General features: G+C 35.2%; 1 long non-coding RNA gene across 5 annotated transcripts in view; it reads right to left on the bottom strand.

The window, feature by feature from the left end:
- The window catches only part of LOC123386161, a 1,074,166-nt gene that overhangs the window by 181,039 nt on the left and 872,149 nt on the right, over nt 1-20,978 (bottom strand). For all 5 annotated transcript variants that reach the window (XR_006599871.1, XR_006599870.1, XR_006599869.1 and 2 more), the window contains one exon: nt 2,742-2,838. This is a non-coding gene — a long non-coding RNA (uncharacterized LOC123386161). The remainder of the gene's footprint in view (nt 1-2,741; nt 2,839-20,978) is intronic.

Genomic DNA, 20,978 nt, shown 5'->3' with positions numbered 1-20,978 from the left:
TATTATATGTCAGACCCTAAAAAGAGGGAATAGATTTTTGAAATGATTTTGAATATTTTAAACTTAAATCAGACTTTTAATATAGAGTGTTTTGATTTCTTTAGGAGTCTGAATGACTTTCATGATGTCACCTGGCAAACTGAATTATTTCTGTAACACTAATGTATCACAGCAATTCAAGAGAAAGTTGGGTGTGATTGAAAACTCTCACATCAAGAAATACATGTTTTCAAAAATCTTTAGCAAGAAACTGTTTTAAAGGCAATAGGTTACAAACTCTATAACTAGTCACCAAATTTAGAAAACAACACTTATCGAAATATATTCCTTATATCCCTGCCAGAGAGAGAGAGAGGGGGAGAGAAGGAGAGAGAGGGAGAGAAAGGCCAAACAAGTAATATGAAAAGTCTCTAATCAAGTTGAATTTAAGTTAAGAAAGCTTGATGGGGAAGAAACGTTCTTATAATTTAGGAAAAAAATATTGAAGTTATAGGATCTCATTAATCACCTTCTGCCAAAATCTCAATAAAATCTCCAGCCATTTCCAAAATAGTCTCTTTGTGTCAAGACTTGAAAATGACTATAATGGTCAAACTTTAAACTTTCTGCTAAATTCCCTAGAAGTAGTCAAGTACCCAGAAGTTAAAAGCCTATAGACAAGTGAGCCTATTAAAAACAATAAACTAGGATCTATTTAATTAAACGGTGTATTGATAACTGACATTGAAAAACAAAACTGAGCTGGATAATATCTGAGTGTTAGATTAAGAAAGGGGAGCTATGCTAATGAAAAATTAGCTCATTAGTAATGAATAATAACAAAATTTAAAAACATTTATACATGACCCAAGAAAAACAAATGTGGAACTTTGGCTTTCTATACTGGTAAGAGTCTGGCAAAACTTTATTTAGACTGGGCCAAAACTTGATCTCTTTTCAGGCTTTGAAGCTGAATCAACATAGACAGAATGAAGTGTAGATTTTTTTGGACAATTATCTGCAATTTGGATCATTACACATTCTTTTCCAAAGTCCACTGTATAATCTGGGTTTAATTTTTTTTAACTCCCTCTGTATCATTAGCAGATACTAATTATGGTGTTAAAGGTACTAGAGGGACCATGGGAGTACTCAAAAGTCAATCACATTGGTTTGAATACAAAACATTCCAAAGAAACTTTGTTGGGAGATGAAGAAGCTGCCACTTAGGTGTAGAATTTATTTCCCAACAAGTAATATCTATTTTAAGGTTAAATGGTGAAATTGTTTTTTAACAAAAAATAGGACATAGGGTTGGACAATTTCCTTCATGTGGAATAATTATAAAAAGAGGTTTGTAATCTTATAAAATTAAACCATTGTTAATTACACAATTAGCAAATCACCTTTATTAAAAGCTTTTATTCTCCCAACCAAAATATAAGCTTATCAAGTGCAGGGACAATACGACATTCAACTTGGTCTAGGGCCTAACAGGTAGCTCTCAGTCCACTTAATCTTTAGAATTGCTGAATACAATCTTGCAGGAAATTAGAAATTTCCTGGAATTCCCTTAGTGTTTAGTCATTTCACATTTAGGCCATCAACTCTGACTTTAAAAAATATATTTTCTTTGTTGCTAAAGTGTTTCTTCAGGAGTTTTCCTCCTGAGTTGTGTGAAGAACTGCCGCCATTACCCATTTCACACAGCTCATGTCTAAATGCAGCAGCAAGATAATGAACTAAGTGAGGCACAGGTAACTTGCACCATATACAATGTTGCAGTGGTTGGCGCCTGGCATTGCTTGTTTAACAGAGCTACAACAATCCATATTGTTTTAAAACAGAGATGTCAGGGCCCCTAGGGGGCTCAGTAGGTTTAGCATACGACTTTTGCTTTCAGTTCAGGTCATGGTCTTGTGGTTCCTGAGAATGAATCTTGCATGGGGCTCTGTGCTCACAGGGCAGAGCCTGCTTGGAATTCTCTCCTTCTCTCTCTACCCCTCCCCTGCTCATGCTGCCCTCTATCTCTCTCTTTCTTTCTCTCTCTCTCTTTCTCTCTCAAAATAAATAAAGTTAAAACAAAACAAAACAAAACAAAACAAAACAAAACAAAACAAAACAAAACAAAACAAGAGATCTCCTGGAACTTAGGTCTACTGATCTATAAGGATTCCAGGACCACCCACCATCCCCGGAGTTCCCTCTGCTCCTCTTCTGACTGCACAGACCAGTGACTCTGAACTTAAGAACTGTGTGAAACTCTTTAGCAGGAAAACTATCCTCAAGGATAGTAGCTTCAGTAATGACTTTAATTACCTGTATTTTAATATTCCTTACTTTGATGTAAAACTATGACTTTTTTTTTTGATAAAACCAGCTCTTTCATTCTGCATTCTGTTCCTCTTTTGGTTTTTAGTGCCTAAAAAATAATTCAAACTGAATGACTCTTTTCTAGGCAAAAGGCAGTCTACCACCCAATTTTCTGGGTTTTGGGGGGTTTACAGAAACTTGACCTTCCCGTTCTTCCACAACAATGTCCGCAGGTAAACAGAGATCTCTACCACTGGCATGTGCTTAGATGTGAACTTTGGAACTTTTTACATTATTGCAACGAGCCAGTTCAGAACAGAGTCTGTGTCTAATCCCAACCTTCCTCTGCCTCTCAGGTTCTCACCTTCTCCCCCTCTATCTCCTATCTTCTCACTCATGATACATGGTCCTACAGAATTTTTATACCCTTGTTGCCATGAGGCACTTACTTCTGGGTGAAAAGGATGCATGTGACGAGGCTTCAACTTATTTCTGAAGGCATTCTTCTCCCAGTGTCTTTCATACAGCTTTCTGCATACAGGCAGTCTGTAACAAATTCCCACAGAACATACTTCTAAGTATATTATTTCCTATTAAGAAAAAAAAAAGCTCTAAATGGAATCAACAAATGTTCTCTGTGTTAAAATATCTGTGCTTTAAACAACTACAAAAAAATTAGTACAAACATCTATGCTTCTCATATGCTAAGCTGTATAAATATGAATACAGTAAATGAAGAACAGAGAAAACAGTAAAAGACAAACTGTACTAATGCTTCTGTAGGAATTAAATCGGCACATAAATAAAATCAGGGAATTCAAAGGTTTTTGGTGATGGAATTGAATGCCTGCCCTAGGTTTTTCATTAAGGTTAATCATCACTATCATGATATTTACTGATCTGCTACCTCACTTAGTTAGCATATATTTTTGTATGAATTTGGAAAACGTAGAGGAGTTAAGTTACTGAAATGACCAACTTCTAATGAGAAAATGCATATAGGCTCATATGTCTCAGTTCATGGGCATATTTTGACTGTTAACAATGAATTGAGATAATACATTGGCTTACAGGATTAATGTTGACCTTTTACCAAAGGATTCCTGTCACAACAAATCCTGTCACTCATTCACAGCAGTGTCGTAGTTAGAAGAGCCAACAGGGGCTACCCATGGAAAATGAACAAGCTTTATACATCAGTATTTGTGAAATCCATGAAGCATAGCTAAAATCAGCTTAAGTATCAAGTTCATAGCAGATCATGACAGGCTAAATAATCCTTCCCCTCTGTACCCCCCTGCAAAATGAACACATCCTAAACCCCAGGACCCGTGAATATGTTGCCTTATATGGCAAAGGGGCTTGGCAATAATATAAGGATCTTGAGATAGGGAGATTATCCTGATGGAACCAATGTGTAGTCTCAATGCAACTGCAAAGTCTCTTGTAAGAGAGAGGCAGGGAGACAGAGTAGTTGTAGGAGATGCAATGCAAGGAAAGGAAAAGAATCAAAAAGTAGGAGTCATGTGGGGGAGGGGGCAAAGCTAAGAAATGTGGGCAGCTAGAAAGGCTAAGGAGTGGATTCTCCCAGGACTCTCCAGACAGAACTAGAACTGCCAATACCCAATACTAGAACTTAAGATTGATTTTAGACTTCTGGCCTCCAGAGCTATAAAAGAATATTTTTTATTGTTTCATACCACTATATTTGTTGTAAGTTGTTATAGCAGCAAGGGGGTATTAACAATAAACTAATATGTAGATGTAAATCTTTTTTTGTGGGGTGGGAAAGAGAACCCAAAAGAACCCCACTGATATTCTCTTCTTTGGAAAAATTTAAAATTTCTTCAGAAAAATTTAAAATTTCTTCGGAAAAATTTAAAATTTCTTCGGAAAAATTTAAATAAAGGATGATATATATTACGTATTTCCACAAAATCTGACATTTACACTGCGCTGGAAAAAAAATGTAATGCTATTTGACATTCTTCCAACATCTTCTCTCCATTTCTATTTAATTCTAAAGAATCAATTTAATCTATTTATAGGCCAGAAATCCTAAAAATTTTGTTGTAGTTATATCTTCTGTTTAAGATAAAAGGTCATCATAAAATTAGTGCCATTTAATATATAGGATACAAATGTGAAAATTCGTAAGATAATTTTGAGCTCAGATTATCAAGTTCAGAAAGAAAGACTTTGGAAACAGAATTGATTGCCACCTGGAAGTCAGAAAATGTGGATTCTAACTTCAATCGACAAGTCTTGTTATTTCCCAGCATCTTAATTTTTGTAAATAAAATAATGAGAGTAGATGTCAACCAAAATGTCTCTCATCTCTAAAGTATATTACGACATAAAGGGAAAGTGAACATTTTTGTTTGTTTTTTTTTTAATTCCAGGAGCAGTCATAAAATGGGGTTTAAAAGACAAAGTAAGGAGGCTCTCTGAGAATCCCAAAATAATCTGTGCCACAGAACTGATCTCCCAGGATAAGCCTTCACTAGGGTTCCTTGTACAGTTGCTATGTTCCAACAGTCACACAATATCTACTGTGAAAAAGAGATTGCCTTCATAAGGCTATGGGAGGTAGAGTGGTGGACAGTGGAAGAAGGTATAGGAGGATGTCTATTATTATTAAATTAAGCATTTAATAGAGCAAGTATAGTTCAAGTCCAGCTCACCGGTGTAACATATAAAATATTTTTCGAAGAGCAAAATCAATTATTATGGAAATATAACTTAGGTAGGCTTATCATATTCTTCCTGCTAGGTTAGTCTTTTTAGGCTGAAGTTCTAGGATTTCCCTTTTTAGATAAAGTACCTTGTTGTACCTTGTAGCTATCTTGTAGTAACTTTTTCAAAACTTCCAACATTTCTGGTATGTTTTTAAAAAGTAAAAAAGAACAAAAACATTGAAAACTTGAAAATACATGATATTTTGACTCAAACTGTGAAAAAAAAACCCACAATCAATTTGAAACCCATGGATTATGTCTTTTTGAGACAACTGGAATGTTTTAACTAAATTTTATATTGTCTTTGTGAGTAGATAGAAGGACAAGGCAGTCTAGTGATCAAAGCTCTCCTCCCTCTCACTCCAGGGACATCTTGAGTTTTCCTATTCTGTTGCATAATGAAATAGAAGGCTACAAGGAGCTTTATATTAGTGGGCTATGTATCTCATTTTATAATACAGTAAGCAGTTAAAAATAGGTTTTGAGTCAGCCTAGGTTTGTGTCTCAGTATGCCTTTTTCTTACCTTTCAACAGGGACACATTTACTGTCTGTAGGGATTGATAAAGCCAACTTTCCAGATAGGCTGTTGTGGGACTTAAATATGGTAATTTAAATGAGGCACTCCCCATCACAATCAGTCTCCTCAAATCCTCCAATGATAGCTATTGTCATTTTATCCACATTATCATAGGCAAACCTTTACTAACTCAGGTTCATTGTTTTTAGTAAAGGAAATAGAACAGGCAAAGATATAACTCTAAAAAAGAATCATTTGGTATCTGTCTTTCTCTGCCTGATTTATTTCATAAGAGACTCTTAAAAACTGAGAATAAACTGAGGGTTGATGGTGGGGTGGGAAGGAAGGGAAAGTGAGTGATGGGCATTGAGGAGGGCACCTGTTGGGATGAGCACTGGGTGTTGTATGGAAACCAATTTGACAATAAATTTCATATCAAAATAATAAAATAATAAATAAATAATAAATAGTAAAATAATAAAAATTTAAAACAAATAATATAAAATAATAAAATAATAAAAAAATTTTTAAAAATAAAAAAATCATTTGGATTTAGGGCCAAATACAAAAACCTGATGTTAAAAGATTAATAACAGAAATAATCATTTTATTTTGGATTTTACAATGTGAAATTTATAAATAGGTTTTTCTAATTCAAATATGCAAACATTTACCTTTTGGGAATAAAAACTGAGACAATGTTAGTAAATTTCAGATACATTACTGACAAAAAGCTTGCATCTTCAGATTATTAATGTCAAAATAAGAAATTGAGTTCATTTATCATCAAGATGTTTAGTGGCATAACTGCCTTTTTCTGTTGTCTATTACACTAAAGCTAAATCATTCAGTCCCCTGCTAGTCTCCACCTGTGGATGAACTTCCACTTGTTCAATTCTGTAACAAATCAACTGAAGACATATGTGGACAGTTGGGCATCAAGTCGATTTCTCTGACTCTCTGCTCTGATTTTAGGAACTGGCCTCTTTAATTATTTCTTATTGATCTCTTCAAATAATTTCTACTTATAAGAAATTTCCTTTGCAGAGTAAGGCTTTAATAATGAAGCAGTCCTTGACTTGGTTTCCTGCTCAGACCTGTCTTGTTTTGCTAATCCTCTTGGGCTCTGGAATAATGTTCTGGAATCTTAATATTAATCCCAGCCAATCTTTTGGTGTATCCCCGTGGACATCCGTGATGATTTCCCTTCATCAAATTTTGAAAATTTCCAGAAGTTCTCCCTCATGATGCTCATTTTACCTTTTCTTCTGAATTCTTCCCTCTTGCCCACTGAAAATCATATTCCTGATAACACGACATTCTCTCAAGACTTTTCTCAGTCTGAAACTCCTGCTCTCTGAGGTCTGTTCATTGTCAACACCAGCTAAGACCTAGTCCTATTTTGATGTTTTACTAGACACAGTTGAAACAAACACTAACTGCACCTCAGCATTGAATAAGCAGCTGTTTTGTTCAAAGTAGTGCAAGGGAAAGAAATCCCAGAGTCTGACTGACCAATGGCTCTGCTAGGTCTGTTGGTGACTCTGACTGTGTAGTAACCCTGTATACTCCAGGGGATGCACTAGGGAAAGACACTGGGGAGTCGATGAGTTGGAAAATGATTCAGAAAGACAAACTGCCTCCGTGAGCATGGCAGATGCAGCCAGGAGAGAGGGTGGTACACCACCTGCTTTGTCTTTAGTACAGTCGTGCCCTGGATTTACGTAAAGTCATTGGTATGCATCTGTTACATGCGTTTAGTCAGTGATCTGAGTGTCACTGCTCTGAGTGACAAATTCCTCATCTATAGAAACGAGGACAGAAATCTCACTGGGAGTGAGGTTTAAAAATGAAAAACTTTACGTAAAGGACCTGCTATAATGTAAGTACACAAAATATCAGTGATAATGATAACACAAATGCCACTACTACAGGCATAATCCTTGTATTGTATCAGCCTAAAATCCCTTTCTCACCAGACACTCTTCTTCCTTCCACGTTTCCCCCCTCAGGACACAGATTGCCAATATGTGAATTTTTAATTCCCTAATGCTGTCGCCTTTGAACTTCAGTTCAATCAAATTCCTTCCACTCGTAAATGTTGAGGGCCACTATTTTCCCCAGGACCCTTATCTTCTGATAATGTCCTTCCCATTTCTCAACTTCCAGCAATTCATCCAAGCAGAGCAAGTGACCAGTTGCTACAAAAGCTTCAAGCTTCAAATTATTCCCTGGAAAAATGAAGGTTGGTGCTTAAAACAAAGAAAACAGGGGTAAATATGGGGTATTTACCCTCTATGGGGTAAATGCCAAAACGTGAATGTATTCTGGATATAAAAATTTTAAAACAAACAGTGTTGCTAAAGTTGTAATAATGGCCCTTAGAAGAAATATGTATAAACATGCATTATTTAGTTTGACATTTAGTCCTTTGCAAATTGATTTGATGTTTCAGAGCCTAAAAATATTGTGTAATTTATTTAATATTTATATAGCAATTTACATTTGTTAAAATCTTCTAGGACATTTATTACCTTGTGATTCATACTTGCCCAGTATACAACTTCCTTCTTACATATTAAGGGAGAACTTTGAAATTGATCACTTTTCAGCCTCAGTATGTTGTCATGTAAGAAATTACAGTCATATTAAATACTCAATAGTTCTGTAACTTGTTAAACTCCAATATAAGCTAGCTGCAGCCTGAAGGAAACAGACCAACATTCATAGGAATGACACCCATCTTTATGCTTTATTTGGCCAATGCCCCTTCCAATGATAACATTTGATTCTATAACTAAGACATGCAATCTGGATGCATAAGGGTTTAAGAAAATTTAATAGCTTAAGTATTAAATAAATTCAACTTTCAGGTAAATCTGCCATGTTCCAAGTAGAACAAAAGATTCTGAATTCCTAAACATCCATCTAAGGTTTAAGCATATGTCTTGGTTTTAATAGTTTCATTAAGGCTATTCAACTATCATATTTAATACCTGGTCCAGAGCAGTACAGTCAATAATTAGAGGGAAACTGTGTATAAAGGTAAACTTTCTATACCTATTTTATCTATCTACAGCACACTCTAGATACCGGATGAATCTAGGCTTTGAAGAAAGAAGGCAGATATGAACTATCCAAGAACACCATGGATCTGACATTCACCTGCATGTGTCACCAGAACTAAGCTGTGAATCACAACCCTCCATACTGCTTCAGCCTCGGATAAGAAATTACAAAGCAAGGCAAGACACAGGGTTAGATAAATGTAGTATAGTGTATTCTTCGGTTGCTTACCTTAACTCAAAGTTTTATGTTAAAGAACACCTTTACTAACTGCCAATATTTAAAAATCTGTTAATTAATAGAAGCAGATGTTTATGGGTTCTCACAGGAATAACTTGTATTTATGAGAATTTGTGCTTTATATGGATGCTAACTTCATTAAAAATAAAATACTGCGGCACCTGGGTGGCTCAGTGGGTTAAGCCTCCAACTTCGACTCAGGTCATGATCTCGCGGTTCAGGAGTTCGAGCCTGGCGTCAGTCTCTGTGCTGACAGCTCAGAGCCTGTAGAATGCTTTGGATTCTGTGTCTCTCTCTCTGTTCCTCCCATGCTCATGCTCTCTCTCTCTTTCTCAGAAATAAACATTAAAAACATTTTTTGAATAAAAAATTTTAAAAAATACTAAACAGTTTTTTTTTTACGTTTATTTGTTTATTTTGAGAGAGAGAGTGTGTGGGAGGGGCAGAGGGAGAGAAAGAGAGAGAATCCCAAGCAGACTCCACACTGTCAGCACAGAGTTTGATGCAGGGCTTGAACTCACAAACCGTAAGATCGTGACCTGAGCCAAAATCAAGAGTTGGATGCTTAACTGACTGAGCCATCCACGTGCCGCCTACACAGTTTCATACATGCTTCATCATCGAGTAATTTACAAAATGTTCTCTCTTCCTCAGAAATTACAGGAGAAAACAAAGCAGTTTTGGTACGACTCAACAAAACTTGCCTTGTAATACTGATTCTACCCCTTGCTAGTTGCAATGATGCTGAGCTTTACTTTTGTCTTCTATAAAATGGGGTTAATATTACACACCTCACAGAGTTACTGTGAGAATTCATTTAAGTAAGTGAAGCAACTGACATGCAAAGTGATTATGTCACTCGCCTCAGGTCTCCCAAGTAGGAAAGATACTGCACATTTTTAAACTTCTGCCTCTGACAGTAAGATAAGTGCCTTTTGAACTACATCTTACTGGTGCTTGAAATAGTACACAATAAGGTGCTATGTACTCAACCTTATTTCTGTACAGAATCTTGTGCACTGCTTCTATTAGTTTCATACATTTAGAAGTCATGAATTTAAATTTTCTGTGATGGTGCGTAAATGTTCTATTTGGAATACTAAGCCAGAGAGGGAAGGATCTCTTTCAGGCTACGAGAATGTTACATGAGCCAGTTTTTTTTTGTTTTTTTTGGGGGGGGAGGGGGGCAGCTCTTTGTATCATTTAGTTGTTTTAAAATAGGCCCAGAAATTATTTGATACTTTTCCCTTCTAAAGGTGGATTCTGATTCCCTCCGCCTTGGACCAAAACTATGCTTAATAACTTGTTTGTAATGAATGGAAAATGGTGGAGTTAATTGTATGAGGCTTCTGAGATTAGACCATAAAAGACACTGCCTTTTCCTGTTCTCTCTCTTAGCTCGTTCGCTCTGGGGGAACTCAGCTGCCATGCCTTGAGGGCTTCTCAAGCAGCCTTAAGGAGAGGTCGACCTGGCAAAGAACTCAGCTCCCTGCCAACAGACATGTGAGAGGGCCATTTTGGAACTGAATAATCCAGTCTCAGTCAAGCTCTGAGATGCTCGGCAGGCCAACCTGACAACTTGATGGCAACATTACAACAGAACCTGAACCAGAATCACCCAACAAATCTACCCTGGAATTTCTGGCCCAGAAAACGTAAGACAATAAATATTTATTATTTTAAGCAACTGTTAGGTTTTGTAGCAATACATAACTCTAAAAGATGCACACAGAAAGAGGAGGTCACCTAAGTCCTTAGCCTCTTTAAAAAGAAATCATCTTAAAATCCTTTTCAGAAACATATCACAAAGCAAAACAATTTACATGAATGCAGTAGGGGTTTTCAAATAGAATCAAAGGATATAATTTATCCAAGAAAAAACCTGGGGGAAAAGTACCACGTGATACTCCTTTGAGTATCAGATGGTAGTTTTGAGGAGAATCTGGACAATGATAAATTTTAATTTAGTCATCTCATATCCCAAGGGAATTGTGTCCCCCCAGACAACAGTAGAACCAAAGTAAGACTCCTAATCCTAACTTGAAAATTGATGCAGATCATAAAATCACAAGAAGGAAACTTCCATTAGAACTGAGTCAAAAATAGTGCGATGCTTAAGTCAACGCCAAGGGCTTGGGAGCAAAATTCAGCTTCGTAGTTGTACCGATGGTCCCTACACACAAACACAGTCAAAATCTTTCCACAGAGGGAAAACTGCCATGCACTGCGAGAGGCATCCTTCCTCCATTCTCTTTAGACAACCTCAAGTTACCCACAGCAGCTGTGTTCCTTTCCTAAACTGGAATCTAGTCTTTTAGATTAAGACTTCTAGCCCCATTAATGGAAGAAGTAGAATAGTTCCCTCTATAATTTGCTTAACCATTTTTACATTTTTCCTTAGTCTATGATATATTTTCAAGATGAAGAAACTATGCAATAAAATAGCTGTTTAATGATAGTTATTAGTATTATTAGTAATACAAAGAATTTTTATGATAATGATAGAACTTTAACACCTTTTGTTCTCAGCACATTTGTGCCTTTCTTATGCCTATTCACTTGTCACTGGAAACACGCCCACTTAGTCCTATCACATATTCTGGGCACACTGTAGGCACTGATAGGACTTATTGAAGGAAAAAATATATATATACCTCCTCCTAGATGAAATGCTAATTGGTATACTGTACTTCTTTGGTGAAAGGCATTGTCCTCTTTGATCTACAGTATAATGGGATTTATTTGGAACATCAAAGCATTCCATAAAAACTGAATAAGTGATTTGAACATCAACGGAAGCATCATATTTTTGTGCCTTCTGAGGGAAGGGGGGCGGTCTGGGGAAATGAAGCAGCATGACATTTTTTGAATAAGGAGATGATCTTTCTAAATAAAAGGTCAGTACTTTGAGGATAACATATCTATAAGTGGGTAATTGCAATTATTGATTTCTGATGGATTATAAAGATAATAACTCTTGACCCTTATCAAAAGTTTTGTTTGTTTGTTTGTTAGTTTGTTTGAATCTAAGATCCCATTAGCTTGCTCATCGCTTTTTCTAACACTGATATTAATGGAATAATATAACCACAATAATTCCTATTATTTCTTTTCTTCTAAAAGTAAAAAAGAGACACCCAGAATGTCTCTAGTGGTTCCTGTGTTAATTATGGTATCAGTTACAGCAGTACAGGAGAAGTAGGACTGATTTCTTCAGTGTGGACAAGCAACTAGAGTTAAAGGTCCAAGATCAGAGTATGGGCTTAAGAGGGAAATATCAAGACTGCTTTCCATATTGTAGATAGATCTACTGATAGCCATAGAAGAGGCTCCTTCATATACCAAATAATCAATTTAGTTCAACAGAAGATTAAACTCAATTTTGTACAAAGCACACTAACCTAATGAAGAATATATGTATTTTCTGGATCTTGCTTCTTGGATTTCTTCTTTGGGACCTGGCATAATGGGCAGTAGTTATAGGGGACTAAGGCCACTAGATAAGAAAACTCAACATAACTAAACAAGCTCATTTTAGTGGATTTCCCTTGCAGTCACAGCTCCATCCTCTGTAACTATTTATCTCCAAATGATGCAATGAACTGCAGATAGGAATTATAGCTGAACAAGTTCACATGACATATACACATATATTTCTTTATGTTATACATACATGTGCATATACACACACCCAAACAGTGTTAAGTATATTTTTTCCGGAGGGAGCCTAATAGAAGTTCCAAATTCTTACCTTTCTAAATGAGTAATATTTTTTTTCAAATATTTTTTTGAATTGTGGACAGAGTACAGAAGAGGTACTGAGTGGCACTGCTCCATCACCTTGGGCAAGTTGAATTATAATCAATAGGTTTTCATCAGGTGTTCACAGTACCAGAAGAGGACTTAGGCAGGTTCCAATGTTGTTTTACACCATACAGTAGAACAATTTTCTTTATTTTTGCCTGGAGGCAGTAGAGGATTCTTAAAAACACAAATGCCTTGTGTTTTTATTATTATTTTTAAAATAAGTGGGGAATATGAAGAATATTAACAGACACTCTCTACAAAAATGTTGAAGTTTTTGGTTTCCTTTGGATTGTTTTTCTTTGCCCTTTCTTTCTTTTTTTTTTTAATTAAAAAGGAAAATTTCTTACTGATTGGTGAAATATCTTTGAGTTCTTGGGAGTAACTGGGCGGACTTCTATTACTTTAGCATTATCTCTTTCTTTCACGCATCAATTCTAGTTTATCATGGAGTCCATCTGAATTTATCTGCAAAGTATAACCCTGATCCATCCACTTCTTATCTCTCCATATCCTAGTTCAAGTCACCATTCTCTCTAACATGAATTCTGTGATGGAGCCAAGCTTGGGCCCCTGTTCTGTTTTGTTTTGTTTTTTCTTACCTGCAAATACCCACTATTCACACAATAGCCAGAGTGAGCTTTATAGAATGCAAATTAAGATCATGTCCCTTCCCTACTTCAGTCCTGTTAATGACTTTTACATGACTGACAATGCCCTCCATGTTCTATGTTAAGATATAGAACAAAAAGTGAATTTTACCCAATTTCACTCCCACCGGCCTTTCTATTCCTTGATCGAGGGAAATCTGTTTCTGTTGAAAGACCTGGTTCTTGCTCTTCTCTCTCTCTCTGGGACCTTCTGTCTCCTTCCCATTATTCACATCTCACTCAGGAAGGCTTTCCATGGCTTCCCCAACTAAATTTCCTAGTCTTACCCTCTTTGAAACACACTTTATTCCACTAGTCTAACTGCCTTCACAGGCTTTTTTGGTTATCTAGAATAATGATAAGCACATTCTATAGTTTATGGTGTATCTCCAACACTAGAGTAGAAACATCATCAGAGCAAGAAACTCATCTAAGGAGCTGGTTATATCCCCAGCTCCTTGCACAGTGGCCAGAACACTGAGTGCGCTCAATTAATGACAGATGTTGGCTGATATTTCCAGTAGTTTTTAATTTTGGCATATAACTTTCTGGGAAAAAATAAATGACAAGCCCAAAAGGTGATATTTATACTAATAAGTCTCAGGGGAAAAGTGTAATAGAAGAAAAAAAATGTTTTTTGTATATTTACTATGCCAGTGCCTAAACCAGTAAAAAAAGAATGCTATGTTAAACATCTAAAAATGAGGGAATGTCTTTCTTTCACAATTATTTTTTTCATTGATACAGATTATTGTATCATATATATAATCATATGCAATACTATGTAATAAAATAACATGTGGCAACAAACATTATTATGAAACTACATGAAGGCTATTATATTAAATTCTTAGCACATAAAATCGTATTTTCAGTAACATTATGACTGCATAAAATATCTTTGCACATTGACAGGATATAAGAGAAATGTGAATTAATACAAATAACCTTATTGGATGATAATACTATAGACGATTTCATTTTCTATTTCTAAAATCCTTTTTGCTATAGTTAGTATACCATCTTCCTAAGACGTCTACTAAATAAGAAAAAATATACTGACAAGGAGGGGAAACCTCGATGGGCTGCTAGTTTCGAAGATCAACTTATAATAAGCCAGCTTTCCACAGAATATGGCTCTTGGCTTGGTCCCATGTGCTTGCTTCCATGCTTGGATCTCTGCCACACTAAGACTCCACAGAAGCTACCGGTTTTGAACCTGCCAATTGCTTGGCTTCTCCTTAACCTTGCTCACCGAAAGAGAAACCACATCCTAGAAGGCATATATTTTTGTTGTATTCTTCACTTAGGAAACTTGGTCGATTTGCAGGGACAACTTTGGAGTTTTCTTTTGAAGGACTTCATCTTGTTTAAAGACTTCAAATAGGTTCCTACAAATTATTTCAGTTTAACATCAGAATGTCTGCATTTCTTTAATTTCGGAAAGATTGACTGAATTCAAGTCCAGTCTTTAGGGTTGACAAATTCACTTACTCCGTGTGTTCTGGAACTTTTGTTTTCTCTATGTATTTTTACTCTGAAAAAAAGTTCAATATAATGCTAGCATAGTTTACAAGGGTTCAGTCCATCGCTCAGACCTCAGGGGATCTTTGAAGAAGTAAATTAGTCCCAGCTGCAAACCCATCATAAATACTGTTCTTATGCAGGTACTCAGATTTATAATTGAATATTTTAAAAATAAAGAATGTTTTATTAACCCAATACCTTTGATATTTTCTAATTGCCAATATGAAGGAGAGAAACCTCAGGTTTTGTCAAATCTTCAAAATAGTAATAAGATTAAGTAATAAGATTACTTATTACAATCTTATTACTATCATGGATGGCAAAATCACAAAACAACACTGTATTTGCTGGTGGAAGTGAAGAGATGAATAAATTCAATTTATTAAAAATAAACACAAAAAGTGAGAGCTAGCATTCATTTAGTACTGTTATGTATGTGACATAGTACCGGGAGCTTTTACAGAAGAAGTTACCTCACTTAACTCATACCCCATCCTATGGGGTGGTATTATTATGCATGTTTCATAGACTTGGAACTTAAAGTAACAAAAGATCAAACCATTCTGAAACTCTCAAAACTAGCCTCTGGATGCAGTTATGAATCCAGAATTTCCCTTTCCCACCTTATTTTTTTGTGCAAAAGCGCCCTCCTAAGAGCATGCACTTTGTCCTAAGTGAACAGCCAGAATATTAAGATGGAGATAATGGTTAGATAAGAGCACACATGAAAATGATTTATGACTCCAAAGACTCATAAATAAAAAGTGAGTCAATAATGAGAACTGTATCATCAAAAATTAAAGTTATCTCAGATGACTATTACCTAGCAATAAAGTCCAATCAGGGCCACGGACAGCACCTTAGCAATGTGAGCAATTTGTGAGAATTCAGATAAAAAAGTGCTGTTTCAGGAAAGCAGATTTGCAAAAAGTGCCCCTTGCAGCAGACCAATTAGAAAAAGATACCCTTCCTCTGCGCTGAGATTCAAGACCAAGGCTTGGGTACATGGCCACTTACTCCATTTCCATCCTCCACATGTAATGCTAAATTGTTTTCACAATATTTGTACCAACTGAATTCGGAATTTGGTGTGAATTGGCATCTAATTTAAATTTTTCTGTAGGTTGAATTTTTTTTGCTAGTAACATTCATTAACTAGTTTGTCCTTTCCTCAAAGTTCCAAAATACGGAGATCCGGTGATAGTAATTTATGACTCAAACTGACAATTTTGAGAGTACTAAAATTACTAAGGTAAGTGAGACATCAAGACAACTGGTGTAAACTGAGCCATCCCAACAAAACTGGGATAAACGGTAACCCAATTTCTGGGTCATATACTATGTATACCACTACTTTAGTATATTTGCCTAGGCTTGCAGCAATCCCACACTGTCTGAATTAGTAAGGGTGTTGGATAAATCTTGATATCTTATTGGACAAATTTTTGCTCCTGATTCTTCCTCTTGAAGAGTGTTTAATTCAAGTGTTAATGTCAATTAATTATCTGGTTTCAAGTAATTTGTTTTTCATACTGTAAGTTTATTTTTTTTAATATTTGCTCATTTTTATACTGTATTATTTTGCTAGGGCTGTTATTAAAAAAATACCACAAACTGGATGGATTAAAACCAGAAAATTGATTTTCTCATGGTCTGAAGGATGGAAGTCTAAGATCAAGGTGTTGGCAGATATGGTTGCTTCTGAAGCCTCTTTTCTTGGTTGGCAAACAGTTGCTTTCTTCCTTGCTGTGTCCTCACGAGGTATTCTCTGTGTGTGTGCACCTGCGGTCCCTCTGTGTGTCCAAATTTCTTCTTCTAATAAGGACACATTTAGATTAAGTCATGGTAAGGACCCCACTTTAACTTAATTACCTCTTTACAAGCTGTATCTCCAAGTAGAGTCACATTCTGAGGTACTGAGGGTTAGGGTTTCAAAACATAAATTTTTGAAGGGCACAATTTAGCTCATAACAAATTGGTATTCAGTGTACATTTAGTATTATTTTTGAAATCTTCTGTAAGTATATTGAATTCATTTAGTATTCTGTATTTGGCTATTCAAATACCTGCAGTTTATGCAGGTCTCATTCTCATGCTTGTTTCTGCTTACTCTGGCTTCATGTGGCTTGTTTCTTTGCATGTTTTCTGATTTTTCTTTGTGAGTTCCTATTTCTTAGAAATTTACAGGGAGTTTTAAATATCTTTGTTTACACCACGGGCTACAAAGAGTATCTGTGATTTTTCTGCTAAGTATCTTCTGGGACTAACACACAGGATCACCTTAAAAAAGACATGCTGCTTGCATATTTTAGCCTTAAAAGTGTTATGAACGTAGGTTCCAAAGCCGCATGATAACAGGCTCGTTGGTAGTGATTCTCAGTTGATACAATTTTCAGAGCATGTTTTTTCCTACAGTACCCACTGCAATAACAAGTTTCTGGAGTTCTCTGTCTCTTATTTTCATTGTTAACACATTAAAAACAAAACTATTCTGCCAGAGATTGGTGGATAGCATGAGAAAGCCTGGTCTTGTGTTCTACGGACAGTTCATCTGTCTTTGTTCTTTATGACCTCTAATATTTCTTTGTTTGCTTCTCATGAGGTCAAACATGATTTTGTGAAGTTTTTCTTTGCTGTTGTTTTCTTTTGCTGTAATTTAATCTATATCTTTGGTTTTCTATATCGGAAGTGTTTTTTCTGGATAGCGAATATGCTATATTACAAAACGAGAAGTCAAAGTTTACTTTTCATTATTTCATCCTTTCCTAATTATTTCACAAACAGTTGCATGGGTGCTGTAACTATACTTCCTATCTTTCACTCCCATCCCTCTCATCCTGATGGATAACAGAATATTGAAGCTTTATAAATGAAAGCATTAAAGACTTATGAAGTCACAGCCCGTTTCCCTTATTTTTCTTCATGGAGTAAAGCCATTTTTCATCTAAGCAATTTTTTCATGCTATTTTGAACAATAACATCTCTTTATTGAGCATCCACTGAAGGTGAGACATCCTACTCACTCTTACCTGTATATTATTTCACTTATTCCTTAAGGAACTGCAGGGTCAATGTTACTATATCTATTTACAGATATGGAGTTGAGGCTTACTGAGATTTCATAACTTGCCAGGGATTACAGTTAGTAGATATCTCACATCCTCTTTTAAAATCTGTCATCTTTAATAATTGCCTAAATAATAACAAATACTTAAAATTTGTGTTTATATTTATAAAACTCTGCTGAAGTTTGTTTTCTACCACTGAAGGAGCAGTGGTGGTGGTGACGTATGCTTATAATTATATAAAAAAATAATACTTATACTTATGAAGCACTATTTCTTGCAAAATCTCCTACTATATTAAAGTTTATGAATCCAATTTATTGGTAACACAATAACCACAAGTGAAAGATAATTTAAACATATTTCAATTCAGCTGGTTAAAGTCATTTACATATGAAATTCACTTATCTCCTACCTCGACCCTTTTTATTGTTAAATGGAGCAGTTCTTATTTTAATAAAACTCATTTTAATAAATCAGTTGAGATATTACAATTACTGTTCTAGTTCAAGGTTAAAAATGCATGCAAAAAAGGGATGGCAAATTATTCTTTATTCGCAATAGCCCCAACAAGTCTAAATGAAGAATGTTCAGTGACTTAAGCCACCACAATCCACAACCACTGAAGCCAGTTCTCAACCGTGTATATTCATAACAGAACTGTGAGCTGGAAAACAGCCAGGGGTCCATGGTATCTGTTGGTTTTTCTCTACTTATTCATTTGTATTGAGTAATAGGCACACTTTAACTTCTTTAAAAACAAATTCTATTATAGAGATTCACTTTAAGTTGTGTTTACACAGGTTCAAATCGGAACACAGTTTCTGTTTTCCCTTTTTTTTTAAATGATGATGTATGTCATTAAAATGTATTTTTTCATTTTTTTTTTACATTTTAAAATATATTTTCTAGCTAAGCAGCTAGGTGTGTCTTTGAGTATCAAGGACTAAATATGACCACAGTTATGAAAAATGAATAATTTCTTCATTGACTGAACTTTCTGATGATAGCACAGAACATGTATTATTGATATGTCGTTTATTGCATAAATTAAAATAAGTCAATATTCACTTGAATGCCTACAGAGATTACAGTTGCGTTGGAGAAAGTAAAAGCATCTGAAACAATAAAAAACAAACAAATAAAAAGTGACAAACTGGAATTGGTTCAATGTGCATTCAAGTTCCACCTACTTCAACCTAAAGCCAGTAGCCAATAGCTGTTATCCTGTCTACCATTTTGTTGCAGTTTCCTTCTGAAGTAGCTAAGCATCACAGAATTTATTATGTTACTTTTAATTCATCCAGAAAGTCCACTGAAATAAAAAAATATCACTGCACAATATGTTCTCCATCCCATGTTTACATAGCATAGATAATATTTTTTCTTTGCCTATGGAAGCCAGCTCACTTATTTTAAGCAAAGCTCTAATTTTTAAGGAGATTAGTAATGCTTACTCAGCTTTGTTCAGTAGGCTATATTGTCTTCTTTGGCCATGACAAGAAATGTGTTATTATTTACAATAGAATTTATAAAGTGGAATTCCTCTTTTATCATTTTTATAATAGTTGTTTTTAAATTAGTTATTTTTGGTGTTTGTCTCATTTACAGTAGAAATGGAAGGTACAGGCCATACGTGCTCTATCCATTATCATATGCCCAGAAACAAACATGGTGTGTTTTGCATGGCAGGTAACAAACACATACTTGTTAGGAAAAGAAAAAAAAAAGGTAAACTGTGGCAAGAATTTAAATGAATCAGTATAAAACCAATCTACAACACTAGCTAGCAATTCAAATGCAGACCCTAATAATCAGGAAATGTGTCAGTCTATGAGGGTGTAGGTATTTAAAATTTCCCATAACAACTTCCACTGAAATACGTCACATATAACAGTCACAGACAAAATGATGAGTATGGAGTTAACAGCCAGCAGAAAATGTCTAAAAGGGATTTAAAATCCACTTCTAGGGAATCCCTTTCATCCAAAGCAGAACACTTTATATCAGACATTCACAAAAGTTTCCCCTTTGGCAGCAGTCAGTGTAGTTCTATAATATCAAAGATTTCCAAGGCTAGCTAGGAAAAAGAAATTAGTGTAATCAGCCAGGGAACGCTGCCTGGTTGTGCAAAGTAAACTGCATTAAACAAGGAAAGGAACAGTCCCTTGATGAGCTTTCACAAATAAAAGACACATCAGCTTGCTCAGAAATGAATTACCCATTAAATGAAAATGAAAATGTCTTATATCTGAATACATTCATAATTGCATATTACATTTAGAATAAATATTTTATTTTTAAAAACCTGGAAACATTTAAAATTAAATACAGGTATATAGTTTATCTGCTACTACTGATAAAAGACAGATGTTATAAAAGACATATACTCTTGTAGAGCACTCTATGGTTTCAGCCTAGTGTACCCCCCTAAGGTCCTTGGTAACATCTAGATGCTAGGATTTCTGTGTGTTATATCACTTGGCAGACAGTGATTCCATTAGTAGCAAACTCTCTATTTCTACAAGATAGTTGTATATTTTACAAATGCAGGCTTTTTTAACAGAGCATCAAGACAATTATGCCTACTTTACCTCATAATATATTTAATTAAAGTAAAGGATAGACTTGATTTTGTTTTGAATCCTCTAGGAAAAATGAAACCCCTGTGAAAAAAATAAGAAAAAATTTCAGATTTACTCAGTAAAATCGCTGTAGCCACAATATGGTTTCTGGCACGTCAAAACTATCTTGATGAGCTAATTTACTTAAAGTTTAAAGCCTTTATGAATACAATGAGCTTAATAATTGGTTAGAAACAAAATGAGTGGTGGTACAGATGGCCTCACATGCACATATAAGCTTTGAAATATGCTCGTCTTTTTTGCATTTTATTATATGAAGTCAGAGGATCAAGTCGCATAATAACTTTTTCAGGGGCTTTACATGATAAGAGCTCTGACCCTATGGTCTGGTAGCAAATGAAAGAAATATGAAGTCCAGAGTTTCAAACAGTGTTATTTATAAAGACTCAATAGTATTAACTTTTACAGAAAGAATGAAATCTGCAGATATTCT

The sequence above is a fragment of the Felis catus genome, chromosome B3 (assembly GCF_018350175.1).
Source record: "Felis catus isolate Fca126 chromosome B3, F.catus_Fca126_mat1.0, whole genome shotgun sequence".
NCBI classification, from domain to species: Eukaryota; Metazoa; Chordata; class Mammalia; order Carnivora; family Felidae; genus Felis; species Felis catus.
The sequence above is the reverse complement of the archived record's forward strand: the minus strand, read 5'-3'. Positions and strand labels throughout refer to the sequence as shown.